Genomic DNA, 18327 nt, shown 5'->3' with positions numbered 1-18327 from the left:
ATGGGAGCAGCACAGGAAAGGATGGCTTGAAACCTGTTGAATGGCTGGTGAAGGGTTGAGCACACAAATAGGGAGACTTGCTATGGCTAATCCTAGTTATCAAATGAGTGAAGCTGAAATCAACTAAAATGCAGACCACTGTGTGAGAGTGTGTGTGTGTGTGTGTGTGTGTGTGTGTGTGTGTGTGTGTGTGTGTGTGTAGACAGGATTTCTCTATATAGTCCTGGCTGTCCAGGACTCACTTTGTAGACCAGGTTAGCCTCAAACTCATAGACATCTACCTGCCTCTGTCTCCTGAGCACTGGGATTAAAGGCATGCGCAACCACACCTGGCCATTAGGTATGGTTGCACATGCCTTTTAAGGTATTTTTTCTTTAAAAAATGAGATTATTTGAAGCTGGATGACCCACCTTAAAGCACAGATGGTGCCTTCTTGCAGCAGCCCAGCAGGACATGGAAGAAGAAATCTTTGCTTTTTGGCCTGCTTGCCTGCACTCTCCCTGACAAGTCTATCTGTTCTGCAGCATCCCTTCACTGGTATGAGACTAAATTCTTTGGGCTTCCTGTGTAGACTGAAAACTAGCATCCCTCCAGGAACCCTCCAGGCCTTCAGTGCTGGCTGGGGACTGCCAGTCTATAGTGTGGGTTTGTGGGTGGGAAGAAGGAAGCTGGGCCCCAGTCTTAGGGACAGGAGCGGGTCTGCCTGACCTCAACCGTGTGGGTCTTTATTCTTGGCAGATGTAGTGTAGGTTGCACACCCAGCCTTACAGACTGAGCAGTGACCAGATTCCCAGCCTTCCCAGCGTGAGACAGCCATCGTTGAACTTCCTGGACCACAGCCAGCAAGCCACTCTCACAAGCCCTTTAATATACGATTCATTCTATCAGTTCTATTGTTTTAGAGGAGCCTAATGCAGTATGCAAGCAACACGGCGTCTTTTTCGGGGTCCCTCTAGCCTGCTCTGCCCACAGCATGCCTTGAGGTCCCTGGAGGAGCTCTGTTGTGCACACACATGTAGGCACCATGAGGGTTGGCCGAGGTCCCTCCACAGTCCCTGGCTCTGCGTTTTTCTGCATGCAAGTGTCCCTCTCATTGTTTCTTATAGACGGAAGGTTCAAGGGCCTCCTCTGAGACTAGAGTCTTCCCAGGGAGCCATGGCCCTACTTTTGTGCATGTTTCCTGTCTGCCCTGAGCTTATGGCAAGGTAGCTCCTCTGGGTCCCTGGATCTTGCTGCTGGCTCATCTGTGCTTTCCTGAAAAGGGGATTCCTAGACTCACCCCGCTTTCTGACTAAGGAAAGGAAGTCTCTTGGTTTGGTACACATCCCCTCATACTTGTGGGCTTAACCCTTCTCTCTGTCCCTATCACTGCAGCAAGCCCTGCCTTCTTTGCACACTACCTGGTGCAGCAGCTCCCATCCTGGCTGGTTGATTCCTTCCATCCCCTGTGATCTGCCCAAATGATGAGTTATTTCACCGGAAGATGGATCTGAGTATTAGGCCATGGTTTAGTTTGTCATTACAATAGCCAATTTTGGTTCCTCGCTCAGCTGTGAAGGAGAAATGGATTTGTGGGTAGGAGGACAGAAGACAGACTCTGGTACTGGGGATAGGAGAGGGTCTGGCTGACCTCAATCCTGTGGGTCTTCATTCTCAGCAGATGTAGTACAGAGACTGGAAAGGCTGAAAAGAGATGGACATTTCTCTCAAGGGGGAAGAACAGGGGCTTCAGCTGAAGTTGCCAGCAGAGGGGAAATTTTGTTAAAGGGGAAAAGGAATGAACTCATTATGAGAAGTGCATCTCAGACTGGCCTGTTTCAAGGGACAGTGGCTGGGCAGCCCTGCTCACTCCATCCCCTACTCAGCTCAGCAGTGATGGTCTGAGTTCTGGATTCCCCCTTCTCTCCACCCGCCCCATTATAGCCTAATTCCTCCATTCCACTGATAGTGTGGGGCTTCACTCACCTTTCAATTCCTCCCCTGGAGCAAAAGCTCTAGGAAAGCAGCAGCCTGCCCCTTGCTCCTCTCTTTCCCCACTAGGATGCTGCTTGATGCTCAGCAAACGCCAGGGTGGTACTTGGTGTTCAGAAAACGTTCACTGAATGAATGGGTTGGCATTAGAGGGACTCTGGTCTCAGGGGGCTGGGTGTATATTACCTGATACCTTGGGTGCTGGCAGCAAATAAGGCTGAGTGGACTTCAGCTGCATCAACAGAGCTATTATAGTTAAATAAAGCAAGAATGACTCCAGTTCCAGTCATCCTTGGCAGATACTCAGTATAAAACCAGCAAGAGTGTGCATCCTAAGAAAAAGATAGCTTCACCAAAAACCCTCTGTTCCCCTACAGCTGTAAGAGCAAGATCCCAAAATTGACACAAGCACTGTGTCCTCATCCCAGAGCATCCTCACACGCCACCATAAACACATCCATAGACCTCTGGGGATGAGGCTCAGTTTCCGAACTCCTTATCAGAGATTTCTAAGCAAGGCCATGATATAGGGCAGTAGTAGGTGGGGATACTTATGACAAGGGTGGGGGAGACATCGGTGTTGAGGACACTGGGATAAGCAAGAGCAGTCAGAGTAGGGTGTAGTGGGAAGATGGAGCTATGAGAAGCTGGGAGGCAGAGTTTCCTAACAGTATCACAGGCTACACATAGTCTTTCCTCCATAGACATTTGTCAGGCTCTGCAAAGAGGGAGGCTCTGCAAATAGAGGGCGCCTTTGGTAACATGAAGGGGCTCTCCAGACAGCATCAGTGTGCCAAAGCATTTTCAGGTTCTCTGAACAGCAGCTTTTTCTATACACGGAGGACAGTGAAGACACCGGGGACCTGAGGAACAGGTGGCCACATGATTACTGCCCTAGGATTAAAGCCACAAACAAAGAACATCTGCTGGTATGTGAAGAAGGGGGGATGTGATGGTTGCACGCTCAGCTGACTAGTCTACTGGCAGCCTGGCCTTGACCCTTCTGTGTGACTCCCCTACCCTTTCCTGAAAGGCTTGGAGGATGACACGTTCCTAGTCGCACCCCCCCCCCTCCTTTGCATGGCATAGCAGAGTCCTGTTTGAAAGCTCTATTTGTGGGCCAGGGTGGGCTCATTAAGAGAGAGGTGGAGCTGCCCCACAGGCTGCGGGCACTGGGCACCTTGTGGCATCATTTGGCCCTTCTGGCTCACTGTTGATCATCTATTATTTATGTCAGCCAAGTGGCTTGGAACAAGCTGAGACTCAATTAAGATAATGCTCCCCGCATAGCTGTGGCTGTTAACGCTGGGAAGTTATTCCCACCCCACCCCACCCCCTTTCTCAACACAGAGCTAGAGGGGCAGAGATTGAGGGGGGTTGGGTAAAGAAGCCCAGAGCTGGGGTGACTGTGACCGTGACTATGGGGTCTCTTCCTCCAGGCTGTCTGTCCTGGTCCTTCCTGGTTTCTCAGCACTGGGAGATATGGGCTTCTCTGAGGAATGCAGGTGGTGCTGATGAAGGCCAGTGTTAGCCAGATAAGCAGCTGGGCAAGGGGCTCTTGGTTAGAGGAAGCCAGGGGTGAATAAAGTAGGGTTAAATGCAGGAGGGAGGGGAAAGGAGGAAGGGAATGTTCAGGATAGTGATTTGGACAAATGCAGTGGAGGTAGGGAGAAGCAAAACAAAACAAAACAAATAAATAAATAAATACCAAAAACAACAACAAAAAATCCAAACAAACAAACAAACCAACAAAAAACCAAACCAAACCAAACCAACCAACCAAACAACAACTACAACAAAAACCCAAACCTGAAAAGGAACTGCCTGGTGGGGGCCGAATAGAGGTTTTCTGAGCTGGGAGAATCAGTCCCTTTGGTAAGACAGGCCAACAGGAGCCACCACAGTCCTGACTGAGCTGAAGTGGGGAAACATCTACTGCCTGCCCTGGCTTCCACATCTGAGGTTCCCAGCCTTTATTTCTCTACTGTGATCCTTGCACCACCGCCTGGAGGGTCAGCCTGGAGAGCGAGGTCTGTGGGCGTCTGGACGTTTGTGTTAGCAGAAGCACTATACAAAGTGGTAGCCAGGAGGCCTGATCCCTGTCTTCCACCAGCCCAGCACGGCAGCTGTAGCAGCTTCACATGCAGCAGATCCCAGAGAAGCAGCTGTGGAGTGTGCTGAGGATATGGGGGGCGGATTAGGACCCCTCTCAAGTCCTTCTGCTGAACTTCCTCCTCCTACAACAAGGGTCCACTGTTCCAGCAGTTCCATTCTCCCACCCTCATCTTTATTGCTTGCTTGCTGCTTCCCACTCCAACCCCTTTCCTTTCCTCCCACAGGTCCTCATCCCACCTCAGATATAGTGCTTTACCTCAGGGTACTTTCAAACCTTCTGTACTAGGTTGGTTTTATTTCACTTTTATTTAATTCTGTGGTAGCGGGGAGGTAGTGAACCTGGGATCTCGCAAACGCCAGGAAATGCCTGACCTGTGAGCTACATCCACAGCTCCTCTCTCTGTAAATTTTCAATTTTGGGCCAGCTTTTCAGCTAAGTTGTCCAGGCTAGCCTGGAGTTCACTCTGTGCAGGCTTGTTTCTTGAACTATTAACTGTAACTTGTAACAATTCCTGACTTTGAGTCTAAAGCAGCTGGGATTACAGGTGCAGCTCACTCTGGCTAGTTTAAACAGAAACTAAAGGTCTGAAACGGCTGAGGGAGAAGCCAAATTTTTGGAAGTGACTATATAGCTAAGAACAAGGCTAAATTCACCCAGGACCAGACTTACAGGAGGTGCTGGTTGCTGTGGCTTGGTGTGCACTTCCTGTCCCGGCCTGCTAAGGGATCCTGGGGCCCTCTGCTGTCTCTGAAGCCCAGTTGCCCCTGTCCTCACTCTTGTCAGGAAACAGACGTGGGCGCAGCACTGGATCCTGGGGATTTAATTCAAGCTCACATAGGTGTGTGTGTGTCCTGCAACAAAACCTCTTCCAATTATTCCAAGAGGCAGGACTTAGGGTGGCCATTCCCGACAGGATAGAGAGCTCAGAGCCTCTGGTGGCCAGAAGAATGCTGGGCAATCCCTAGGGAGGGGAGGTGCCCTAATTTGCTTCCTGTTGCTATGACAAACACCAGGACCAAAAACAGCTTAAAGAAAGGTAGCACTCATTTCACTTTGCCACTGAGGGAAGTCTGAGCAGGAACTCAAGGCAGGAACCAGGGAAGAATGCTGTTCACGCCCAGCAGCTTTCTTATATAACCCAGGATCAACACACAGTGGGCTGGGCCCTCCCACATCAACCAGCAATCAAGAAAATGCCCCCACAGGGCTGCAGCCAATCTGATGGAGGCAGTTTCTTAATTGGGTTCCCTTCCCTTAGGTGACTCTACAGTCAAGTTGACAATAAAAGTAACCACTATAGGATGGGACCTGAGGAGGCCTTACAGAATGATAATCACTCACAGAGACAATCTCTCACAGCGGGACACAGTCCCATCTAAAGTGCTGCCCTGAGGACAAGTGAAAGTTTCTGCCTCTCTGGCAGGTGCAGTGGGGAGTTGTGAAGCGATCCCTATCATCTCCCGGCTCCCATCCAGGTAGCTGAGATGGGTAGAACCCAGCCTAGCAGAGCACAAACATGAAGCAGGGAAGACCTGCTCGCATCAGTTCACCTGGAACCTACCTTCTGCCAGGGAGCTGTCACCTTCTAGAAAGGCTCTCTTCCCCCCCTCCCTCCCCCTCTGCCTCTGTCTCCCTGTGTGTGTGCTGGGGGGGGGGGGGGGAGGGGCGTGCGGTGTATGTCAGACTTCCTGCCGGCAAGCTTCTGGGAAGTCTCCTGTCTCAGCATAGGAACACAGGGTTGCAGGCCTGGGCTTTGGCATTCCGCTTTCCATGGATTCTGTGGGCCAGAACTCAGGTCTTTATGCTCCCGTGGCAATCACTGAGCCATCTCCTAGCCCTGTTTAGTAGGATTCTTCAAAGACATGGCAAGATAGCGCTAAGAGGCAAAGCACTGGTGAGCCTGAAGATTGGGGGTGATGGTGTTTTTACCATTCATTTCCTCCAGAGTCTCATGGGCAACATCCTATTCCTCACTGCAGCCCGCAGCCGCCAGCCCAAGAGACTTCTGTACACATCCCTTGCCGGCATGAGTGACTTTATTTATCTGTTGGCTTTTTTTTCCCTGAAGGAATCCATGAGCATCAGGCAGGTTCTCTGGGCTAATCGGGCTGGGTGCATCTCTAACCAGACAGGGAATGTGTCTGGATTTGTCACCCGACAGGTACAGATGTTGCAGGCTCTCATCCATAAGACAGAATCACTCCTGAGACTGGGAAGCTCAGGCGCATCTGTCAGAGACAAGCCACCGACACCGACAGCTCCTGCAGCAGCCTGGGGTCAGTGGGCACAGCACTCTATCAATGAAATAATGAGAGTGGAGCTGAGGACGGCTAGGCCACCCTCTGTGTGGAGCCTCCCATAACTACCTCCAATCATGCTCCAGGCAAGCACAGGTAAAGGGAAGGACAAAGTTTCACAAGGAGAACAACCTCCCCTCCGCTGCCTATTAGCTGGTGTGGATCTTGTGGTCAGATGAGGCCAGGTTTTTCTCACCACCCCTTGGGAACTCACCTCCTGCTGGGGCTATTGCAGGCAGAGGGTGGGACTCTCTGCACAGTCACTGCAGCTTCTGTGCTCCTGTAGGCTTCAGGTTCCTGGTCCTCAGCCGGGAAGATGGCCACATAAAAAAAGATGTGATGTGACAGTCAACATACCTATAACCCCAGCATTGGCTAGCTTTCAGTTAAATGAACGTCCCTTTCTCAAAAACAAAAGTGGAGAAGTGATTGAGGAAGACAGTTCAATGTCAACTTCTGGCCTCTGCAGATACTTTTACACACACACACACACACACACACACAGAGAGAGAGAGAGAGAGAGAGAGAGAGAGAGAGAGAGAGAGAGAGAGGAGGAGAGAGGAGAGAGAGAGCGAGAGAGAGGACGAGGAGAGAGAGAGAGAGGAGGGAGAGAGAAGCAGAGACAGAGAGAGACAGAGAGACAGAGAGACAGAGACAGAGACAGAGACACAGAGACAGAAAGACAGAGAGACACAGAGAGAGAGACAGAGAGGCAGAGAGAGAGAGACAGAGAGAGAGAGCAGAGAGAGAGGCAGAGAGACAGATAGAGAGACAGAGAGAGACAGAGAGACAGAAAAAGAGACAGAGAGGCAGAAATAGACAGAGACAGAGACAGAGAGAGGAGAAACCCTAGCACTAGTTAGTTGTGTAACATTAAGTAGAAGGGTCTTTCATCATTCTTGGCTAATCCTGCCCAGAAACATCCTTATAGACACACCCAGAAGTATGTCTCCTCGGTGACTCAGAACCTCATCAAGCTGATAAGGATGATCAACCATTACATTCACCTACTTTTCTGGAAGCCATGTACCATGTGCAGTAGCCATGTACAATGAAGAAGTTCGAGGTACAGATGAGACCTGGCCCCTTTAAGGCTTAGTACCTATGAAGCCTATCCTCCAGTGAGCACTAGAGAAGTGTTGGTGGCTCTCTTTTGGATATGCTGGCTGGAGGACTCCAGCTTCTACCTGCTTGCGTTAGAAGGATTCTAGCGGTTTCTCTTCTCTCTTCTGTCGGTCAGCCAGTGGGTGAGAGGAAGTTCTGAATCCAGCCAGGATTCTGGCAAGGAATGCTCATTCTGTAAACCTGCAAATGGTTGAGATGCTGCCACCAGCAAAGGATACATCCACTGCAGGGCAGTGTGGAAGTCCACGTCAGCGGATTTTTGTTCATGGTGAGGACTCAGGCCAAGGGACTACTGAGCCTTTGTTTCCTCAGCTGTCGTAGTGGTACAGATATTTTATCCTTTTGTTTTGTTTTGTTTTGTTTTTGTTTTTTGAGACAGAGTCTCTCTGTGTTACCATGGCTGTCTTGTACTCCCTTTGTAGACCAGGCTGGCCTCAAACTCACAGCAATCTGCCTGCCTCTGCCTCCCGAGTTCTGGGATTAGAGGTGTGCACAACCATGCCTGGCGAGATATTTTATTCTTATACCCAGTTTCCTGACATTCAGCTCTTAAAACTCTCAGAGTGTCTGAAGAAGTGTCCCTTTGTTTGCTAATGAATAACTGGCGTCTGGTGCTCCACAATGGCCTCAAACTAGGGGCTAGTTGCCAGGGAGTCAGCCATGAGCTCAGAAGGATAAAACTGTCAGTCCCACCCCTAGCCTCTGCAGAGAAGACGGGGCATGCACACCAAAGCAGTTGTCACCGATGGCCAGTGGCTTCATCAGGCACAACAGGACGGATTCTTCTCATCTTATGACTCTTGCTGTCCCACACTTTTCCTCTTCTTAATGCAAGTGGCCTTGGTGAATATAAAGAACAAAATTGGTCATCTTGGAGAGATTCCAGATACTGGGAATGTTTTGTGCCCAGAATGGAAGGACATGAAAGCCTTGTACTTCATTCTGCCATATCCTTTATACTACATATATCCCTTCCATTTGGGGGGGCTCCTGAGTTGTATCCTTTTGTGGTAGGTTGGCAGCAAGGTAAGTAAGTGTGTTGGTCTTTCTTCGTCGGCTACTTGATGTCATTTGGAGTAACCTAGGAGACACACCTCTAGATGTGTCTATAAAGGCATTTCTGGGGAGTAGTAATTGAGAATGGAAAAGCCTAGGTTGTATTAAGCAACAGCATCCCATGGGCTGGAGTACCAGACTGAATAAAAAGGAGAATACATGTGGGAATACTAGGAATAGATGGGGGGCAGGGAATACATATCTGTACAAACACATTCTTAACAAAAACCCTCAAGTCAATTATAATCCCCATGTCTGCAACTGGTCACATGACCTTAGCTGGTATTACTAACTACCTTCCTCCATTACCCATTCTGTATTACCTCCTCCCTCGGCAAGCATCTCAGTAGGTCTCTGTCTCTTTTCCTGTAGGACTGACCCATACCTTGCTTCCCGAAGGATCTGTGCCCTTTGGTATCCTGCTTGGATTAGGTTGCTGGAGCTTCCCTATTGACTTTAATCACAGGACATGGTAACAGCAAGAGATGCCCTAAAGGAGCTCGTGCACTCCAAACCCAATCTTTATTACCCCTGTGGTGGAGAAGCTGGAACCTGGGAGAATCTGACCTTCGCATGCTCAGCTGGGACTTAAGACACTACAGTCTGACAACGGTGGAGACTTTCTGCTTCCAACCTTCAATGAATGAATAAATACATAAGGACAAAGAGACCTTCTCATGTGGCATTTCATTCCAGCATTTATACCCATGCTCCCCCTGCCTTGGTGTCACCCAGGAAGCTGGTGATCAGTGAGGAGAGATCCACCTTCGGTTATCAGCCAGCCTGCTCTGGCTAGCCACCTGCGCATGCCCACCCTTGTTTGAAATGGGGTTTCAGTCACTACCCACAGGAGAGACGGAAAGGGGAAAAGGAACATTCAATGCTTTCATTTAGAACTCAAAAGCAGGTCCACTTAGCAGCAGAGATCTGGAAGCTAGTGTATCTAGGAAGGGCTTTTGGGACAGGTGAGCATGATCTCACTCAAAGGATTATACAACACTCAGGGGACTGTATACCCATCTCCCTATGAGAGCTTTAGGCAATTCAGCTCTCCCGAGGGTCAGTTTCCTGGATGTGGCACACAGAGGCAACCAGCCACTGGCAGTGAGCACCGGCAGATTCCTCCTTCTAAGTCAAGTCCAGGCATACTTCTGTAGACTATGATGTACCCTACTGATAGCACCCTTCAGCCTACAGAGGGCGTCAGTGGGGAGATGAGTCTCGCCTGCTTGCACTCCAGAACTCCAGATTTAAGTATCCACTGAGCAGAGACTCATCCATTGCTCTGTGCTGCTGGAATGTGAGAGCAACAAGGCCATGCTGCCTCACGCCCTTCCTTGCCAATACTAAGCTGCAACAAACCCTCTCAGAAGTTGCTTTTGAGAAGTTACTTTGTTTTGGAACCAGAAAAGTAACTAAAATACAGGAACTGTGTGTGGTGGGGTGCTCTTTAGGACCTCACTCAGGAACAGAAAGCTCTCTTGGGCTCCTTGGTCCTTTAGGAACTGAGTGCATGTGCAGGATTGCCGACACAGCTTTCCACAAAAAGGTTAAATTGTTCTGATAAAGGTCTACAGATCTCACAGAGACTTGAGCCGACAAGCTGAAGATGTGGCTTTCACGAGTTGAATTTCACAGGCTAGGGACATTTCCAGTGTCCCTAGCTTGCTTAACTAGGCTTGCTTGCCTTGCTTAGTTACAGAGCCCAGAACCCCTACTTATATGGAGGCACTGCCCTCTGTGGGTTTGGCCCCTTCTATATCAGTCACACATGAAAATCCCCTAGAGGCACACCCACAAGCCCTTGTGAGAGAAGGAATTCCTCAGTTGAACCTCTTCCCTTATGACTCCGATTTGTGTCAGACTGATGAAACCTAGCCACAGATCTTTATTTGGAGACTGAGGAACTGTACCACACAAGAATGGACAATATTGATCATCAGAGATGCTTAACAAGTTCTTTGGGGGAAAAAAACTTATAGATTCTATACTCCGATTCTCCCCATTCCCCCCCCCCCCCAAGGATCATATTAAAATTAGCAGAGGAAAACCCTGGTCAACTGGGCTTACAGGCAAATGGGTGACATTTACCAGGGATGTTGAAGGATCACAGCCCAGATGCAGACTATTAAACAGACTGGCGGGGCTTCCAGTTACACAACTACATAGATGCAGGAAACAGGTGTGGGAATAATCTAACTACTGGACTAAGCACAACCTAACAATTTTTTTTTGGTGCTTTTGTTTTTGTGTTTGTTGTTTGTTTGTTTTGTCTTCCAAAACAGGGTTTCCCTAGTAGCCCCTGCTGTCCTGAAACTCACTCTGTAGACAAGGCTAGTCTCTTGAACTCAGAGATCCTCCTGCCCCTGACTCCTGAGCCCTGGGATTCAAGGCCAGCTCTACCTCTCTAGGCTATGGAAATACTTTCCTCTATTTCCTTTGTTGCTATTGGTGGGTACCAGCAAATGTTTTCCAGGGGTGGGATGTAAAGAAGAGAGCCAATGCGAACACAGAATGCTTTGTGAGCAGGGGTGGGCCTTAGTTTCCACACTTTATAAAGTCCTATGCTAGTGCATTGTCACCTCCAGCTATGCTCTGGGTCGCCATGGCTAAGACATGGGGGAAGCACAGCATCAGTGAAGCAGAAGGGACCTTTTGCTCCGAAGCTCTGCCTGTGTAGAAGAAATCTGCACTGGACAAAACTATGGGGATTGGAGAGGAAAAGAAAAGAACTTTGAGAACAGACTTCTGGCTACAGCCTGGAATCGTTGTGAAAATTACAACCAAAAAACTTGGAGAGAGATACTACAGCAAAAAGGTTGTGGTTAGGGTGTGCTTGACAGAGACACCACTGTGGTAAAGACGATGGAATCTGGAGACAGGGTAGAACTGGACCAGGCTCTTAAAGACAGTCATTCCAACACCAGGAAAGAGAATTCTAGTTTTAAACAGGGCTACTGAGGAGATGAAGACAGCCTAGATTCCATTGATGAGAAGGCTTTTTCAGCCACTGCAGACGTTGAAACTGAGCCTCTCAAAGGACACAGAGTTGAAGGACCTATCTAAGCTTGTTCTGGTTCAAGAATTTGTTATCAACCTTTAGGATCCTAACACACCAGACTGATGTTTGTCAAGGCAATTATGAGACTGAACTGTGTTAGGGAATTTGTTTTATATTTAAAAAATGGATTTATATATTACTGTACAGTTGTTTGGGTAAACTAAATAAAATGTAACTATGTATTTGGAAGTATCAAAAATGAAACTTTTTGCTGTTGCCTGTTTAGTATCTGTGAGTCTTAACTGGGTAGGGTGGGATCCTTTGGGACCATCTTGAATGAGATGAAAATGAGAAAAGTAGGGAGCAGTGGGAAAACTCCCAGCAAAAATACCCTGGGAGAAAGTGGGGGAGGGGCAGAGAGAGGGTGCTGAAATGTTAGTCTGAACTATCTTCATGGGTGACTTAGGGTGTTGTTTCTCATTGGGACGTTCTGGAACTCCGGTCTCTCTGCTCTCTGGTTTTCTGTCTTGCTTCATTGTTTTCACAATGATCTCTTAGCTAGGGAAGAAATGTCTACAACTCTTTCATATCAGAAGACATCTCTACTTCTTCTTTGGCAATACAGTCCACTTTCCAGGAACTCTGTCTTCAGCAAGAAGGTGGTAGGTACATGTAGTTGGTATAGCAAAAGTTTTCTTTTGGTACTCTGGGGGTCATCGCACATGGTTCACCCTCATTCCTAACTATGGTGCAAAGCCTATCTCCCCAAGGCTGTGGGAAATATCATAGCCATAGGTGGGGTCCAGTCTCTCATAGTAGTCTCTGGTTCAAGGTTGGGAATCGGGAAGATGGCAGATCAAGGGGACTTCTCTCCAACAGTCCTGAAGATGTGAATAGCAATTCTCTGGGTCTCTGCTTAAATACTGTCCAGTGGGCTTTGTGGAGTTCTAGTCAAGTGTCTGATTATCTTGAGCAAGTGATGTCACCGGGTTCTCGTTATCGGGTGCAGCGTTGGGTATAGTGGAGTTCCTGACTATTTTTTACCTGTGTGCTAGCCATTCTTGGTTGTCAACTTGACTACATTTGGAATTAACTAAAACCCAAAAGTGTTCACACCTGTGAGCAAATTTAGCTTAATTTGAAGTAAGAAGATCTGCTTCTAATCTGGACCTTGGAGGCAGGAAGACACATACCTGAAATCCAGATCTTTGAGCTGGGAAAACCCACCTCTAATGTGGGCCACACCTTCTGCTGGATGTCTGTTTGAGGACATGGAAGAAGGAAGCGTTTGCTCTTTGCTGATTTGCTCCTGCCTTGCTAGCAGGTCCATTCCTTCACCAGAGGTGGAGCCCACTTCTGCATTCCGGCATCTCCTGAAGACCAGCTGAGGCATGTAACCCTGCGGACTAAACAACCACCGGATTCTCAGACTTCCTGTTCACAGCTAGCCGTTGTTGGATTAGCTGGACCACAGCCTGTAAGTCATCCTAATGAATCTCTCTCTCTCTCTCTGTCTCTCTCTCTCTCTCTCTCTGTCTCTCTCTCTCTCTCTCTCTCTCTCTCTCTCTCTCTCTCTCTCTCTCACACACACACACACACACAAACACACACACACGTGGTTCTACAGCAATAGAAGTATAAGGATGAAGCTTTAAGTCTCTGGAATAGGCATTTGTGTTTGCCAGCACCTCCTCTCCTCGGAGCTCGGAGAGTACTGAAAGTCCATGGTGTGCACTATGTTACAAGCGTAAGGAGATAAATGCATCGGATCATCCTGATTTCTCAATTGTAAGTGTGCCCTCGGAGAGAATCTTCTCTCCAGCAGCCACAGAGCTCAAGTTGTGGACAATAAAATCAAAGTCTTCATTGTAATGTTGTCTGAATTACAGCAAAAATTCAAGTCCCAGCCTCGGAGGGTGCTGGCAGTTAAAGCGAGGGAGGGCATTAATTGGTTAAAAAAATGGGGGGGGGGGGAGATCCTGTCACTTGGGATAGGGATGTGTGGGAGGACCTTATTGAAGCTGAGAACTTTGTACCCTCAGATTCTCAAGTGTTTGTTTCTCCTGAAGCAGTTGCTCTGCCCTCAGACTCACCCGCTGAAATACTGCCTTTCCCACAGTTGGCTAAGGAAATTAATCCTTCAGTGTCTGCTAAACCAGCAGTCACATTCTCTGAAGTGAACACTAGGCATAACCATACTGATGTCCCCTGAGGGCCCACCAATAGTTGCCTGTAGACCTGTAACCAGACTGATGGCAAAGTAGGCTCCTAGAATGGAGGTAGAAAGTGTAGTCTATGCAGAGGTGCACTATACTACTAAAGACCTTACTGAGTTTGCTAATTCATTGAAGCAAAAGTCTGGGGAATGGTGTAGAAAATGGATTGCAAGGGCGAGGGATGATGATGGAAGGAACATAAAATGTGATCAGGCTGAGTTTATTGATATGGGCCCACTGGGGCGAGATTCTAGGTTTCATACGGAAGCTTGTACAGTTGCAAAGGGTGTCAAATGTTTGTTTTAATGGTTGGCTGCACCATTTGTCAAAAGATGGCCTACTGAAAAAGAGTTGGAGATGCCTGAGATCTCTTGGCTTAGGGCTGATGAAGGGATTTGAAGGCTTAGAGAAATGGCAATGCTGCAGTGGGGCTGCTACATAAATCCTAACCCTGCACAATGGGAAGCCATGCCCTTCACTGATCCTATAAGATGCAAAGTGGTGAGAGGGGCACCAGCACATTTGAAGAGCTTTGTTGGCGTCCTTTTTCTTGTGACAGGCCTTCGGGTTGGAGATGCTGCTGCTGTGCAGTGAGTTTAACTGGGCCTCCAGATAGCAGGCGCCAGGTGGCAGCACTGAGCACTGAAGGCCAGGTGACCAGAGTTATCATCATGGGCAGCATGGACAAAGCAATGTCCATAAGGGCCTAACTTGCAGTGGTCGTCCCAGGCAGAGTGAATGTTATGGCGGCATCACTCCTATGGACCTTTGATACTGGCTAAGCAACCATGGTGTTTCCAGGCATGAAATAGATAAGACGCCTACTGCCTTTCTGTTTAATCTGTATAAGCAGAAAAGTTCTGAAACAAATGAAAGTAGGGTTACATTGGATAATGGCAAAAGACAATCTGGGAATCAATTTCCAGACTTGAGCCAGTTTGTGGACCCAGAACCCCTTGGATGAAGGACGGCCAGGTTCCCCTGAGGAAGGACCTTGATAAAGCACCTAAATGTTTTATGGTTAGCCTTTCTCCAGTCCTTTCCCAGAGGGAGCTACAGCCTTTGACAAGGGTACACTGTGGGAAAGGAAACAATCTGACTATTGAGGGTCTATTGAATACTGGTTCTGAATTGATGCTAATTCCGGGAGATTCCCAGAAACATGTGGCCCTCCAGTTAGAGTGGGGGCTATGGAGCCCTGGTAGTCAGTGGAATTTGGCTGAAGTCCTACTCACGTTAAGTCCAGTGGGTCCCTGAACTCATCCTGTGGTTATTTCTCCAGTCCCAGTGTATAATTGGAATAGAGAAACTTAGACATTGGTAGAATTCTCACACTGGTTCCCTGACCTGTGAAGTGAGGCTCTTAGGGCATCTCCCTTTAACTCTCTTGCCTGGCCAGTGCAGAAGACAGAGGGATCATGGAGAATGATGGTTGACTATGGAAAACTCAGGCAGGTAATGGCTCTGATTGCACCTTCCATGTCAGATGTGATGTCCTTACTTGAGCAGATGGTATATGATATGCAGCTATTGATTTGGTAAATGCCTTTTTCTCAGTACCTGTCCAAAAGAGCCATCAGGAGCTATTTGCTCTCAGTTGGCAAGGCCAGCAGTATACCTTTACAGTTTTACCTCAAGGATACATTAACTCTCCTGCCCTGTGTCATAACTTGGTTAGAAGGGAGCTTGATCTTCTATCTCTTTCACAAAATACCCCATTGGTGCATTATATTGAAGTTATGCTGATTGGACCAAGTGAGCAGGAGGTAGTGAGCACTTTGACCTCAGCGATAACACAGATATGCATCAGAGGATGGGAAATAAATCCAATAAAAATTCCAAGGCCTTCTATGGCATGAAATTCATAGGAGTCTAGTGGGTGTGGGGCATGCAGAGATATTCCTTCTTAGGTGAAGGATAAAGTATTATACCAACCCCTCCCAACACCAAGAAAGAAGCACAACTTTAGTTGGCCTATTTGGATTCTAGATGCAGCACTTTCCTTGCTTGGGTGTGTTACTCTGTTGGTATATCAAGTAAATTGGAAAGCTGCTAGGCTGTGTGTGTGTGGGGAGGGGGGCGCTGAAATAGGGAAAGGCTCTTTAACAGGCCCAGGCTTCTTCTACCACTTGTTTGTTTTGAGACAGGGATTCTTTGTGTAGCTATGGTTGTCCTTGGAACTCGTTGTAGACAAGGCTGGCCTTGAACTCACAGAGGTCCTGTGCCTCTGCCTCCCAAGTGCTGGGATTAAAAGTGTGCACCACCACTGCACTGCTGTTCTACCACTTGGACCATATAGTAAGCATAAGGCGTTGCCCAGATGAGAGGTTTTTTTCTACCTCAGAGATCCAGATCAGAAGCAAATCTTCTCACTGCAAATGAAGGGGAAAATCCTCATAACTGAGGTTTTAGTTCATTCCAGATGTAGCCAATTTGACAGCCAAGCACAGCCCTCACCCTCCTCACTTCCTCACTGAGAAAGCAATGCAACATCTGCCTCATCCTCCAACTGCCACGCCCTCCTACTATGGTGGACCATAACCTCAGAGCCAAACCCTTCCTTGAGTTCCTTTTGCCAGGCATTTGGTCACAACAGTGAGAAAAGGACCTAACACAGTAAGCAAGCTGGTACCCTGAGTTATGAACGCTGCTGTAGTCATTAACTGAAAAAAACAAAAAACAAAGACTCTAGGGCTCTGGTTCTCAGCCAATTGTTTAGAAGCACAGTGAGGGGTTTACTCTCGGGGTACTAAGCCCTTAACCTGTGGGGCTTCTGCTAGCTTTGGGCACGGAGCTAAGTTGTAAGACATGAGAGCTACCCATGGAGACATGGAAGTTGGCTAGTGTTGGATAAACGCCTTACACGTCTGGTGGCCGGGTGCACTATTTGGGAGTGGGAGAATCCAGTGCTGCCCACTAGCCAGTGTAGGGGAAGGAGCAGGCTGTTCGTCCTCCGCAGGATAGTTCGCCCTCCTGGAAGATCAAGTCAGAAGGTGTCTCCAAGGCTTGCACCCCAGGCCCATGGTGGAGGATTAAAATAATAGAAGCATCTCATAGAGGCCTACCTCAGAGCGGTGGTGCTGTAAGCCATCACCTTTTCTCACTCACTCTGCCTCACTTCCCTTTCCCCAGTCTTGCTCTGGCCCAGGTAGTCTTCTGGGATACACAGTGCCCAGGACTCACCAAAGACTCCATTGAGAGTCAAGGACACCAGGAGTTCCAGAGGCTGGTAAAGAATATATGACTGATTTCTCTTAATGTCTTGATGGGATCTGAATAACCCACTTGCCTCAGAAAGAATGTGGTGTGGGGAGGGCTACTTGCAACAAAACAGGAATGGTGAACAGATACTCAAGGTCAAAATCCTTTCCGATGTCAGCAAATAAAACCTGTGTTTAAGGGTCCTTGGCACATCATCACCATGACAAAGGTTGTCAGGCACAGATGTAAGGTAGGCTGGGGGTCGAGTGTGCCTGGGACTTCTTCTTCCACTTCCTGTCATTCCATTGCCTTCCCTCTCTTCCCTGTTCCTCTCAAAGAGAACCTGGATGGTACCCACTACTCTGCTCGCCCCTACCACCCGCCCCCCACACACACAGCAACAGCTGTGGCCAATCTCTTCTCTGAATTTAGAAAACGTTGGGATGTAAATGTCAGTGAATGGTGTCGGAGCAGCCTGACAGTTACAGCTTAAACTAAAAGCAAAGGGGGAAAAAAAGATTAAAAAAAAAAAAAAAAAAAAAAAAATACAGTCAGAGCCTGCTGGGCCAGAAGGGAGAGGCAGAGGCCTGCTTGCTTTTCTGCTTTAACTCTTTATCTGCCTTGTCTAGGTCAGAAGAAGGGCGGGTACAGGATGACTTGAGGAGATGCAAGAGCACTCAAGGAGGAACTCCAGCGGTATGCACACTCTCAAGGTGGCCCAGAAGGCTCCTGTTTGGGTGAGCAGAACAAGTGCTGGCTTCCAGAGAGGCTGGATCCACGTCCCAGCCATTCCACTCCATGCTGGGGAAACAGGGCCACCTTCCTATCCTTCTTAGAAGGGGAGCTCAGGTCTTCATCTGTGACACAAGGTTAACATGACATTAGGGTGATGATAACTCTTGAGAGGAAATGATGCGGGTAGTGCCCTGTCAGCCAAGTGCACCTCTACCAATCAGATGCTGCCAAAAGTCAAGGGCCTGGGTGGTACATCTCAGGCCTAGCTACATTACTTCATATTAGCTCACTTGCCCCACCCCCCTTGGCTTTCCTTTTAATTATGTTTTTCAGTCTCCGTGAGCCCAGGTGATCCTTGCTTAGGTGATCAGTGGACCATGTTCTCCTGGTGTCCTCTATGCCTTCTGACTCCTACAATCTTTCCTCTCCCTTTTCTGTGTGTTTTTTGCAAACGAGTAGATACATTTGTGTATACATGCCTATGCATATATGCATCTATGTACAGGTGTCCTGAAGGTGCCTATATGGAGGTCAAGAGTCCTCCTATAGATAGGTGGGGCTAGAAGCGAGAGAGGGATCCTGGGAAGAAGAAGAGAGGCTGCCACGAG

The 18327-nt window shown here is 48.3% G+C and overlaps 1 pseudogene; it reads left to right on the top strand.

Moving 5' to 3' along the window:
- Positions 1-11632, top strand: part of LOC127195336 (DNA/RNA-binding protein KIN17-like) — a 149676-nt pseudogene extending 138044 nt beyond the window's left edge.
- Positions 11633-18327: the final 6695 nt, after the last annotated feature.

This window comes from Acomys russatus, chromosome 11 (genome assembly GCF_903995435.1).
Source record: "Acomys russatus chromosome 11, mAcoRus1.1, whole genome shotgun sequence".
NCBI lineage: Eukaryota > Metazoa > Chordata > Mammalia > Rodentia > Muridae > Acomys > Acomys russatus.
This window is presented reverse-complemented; position numbering and strand designations above follow the sequence as displayed.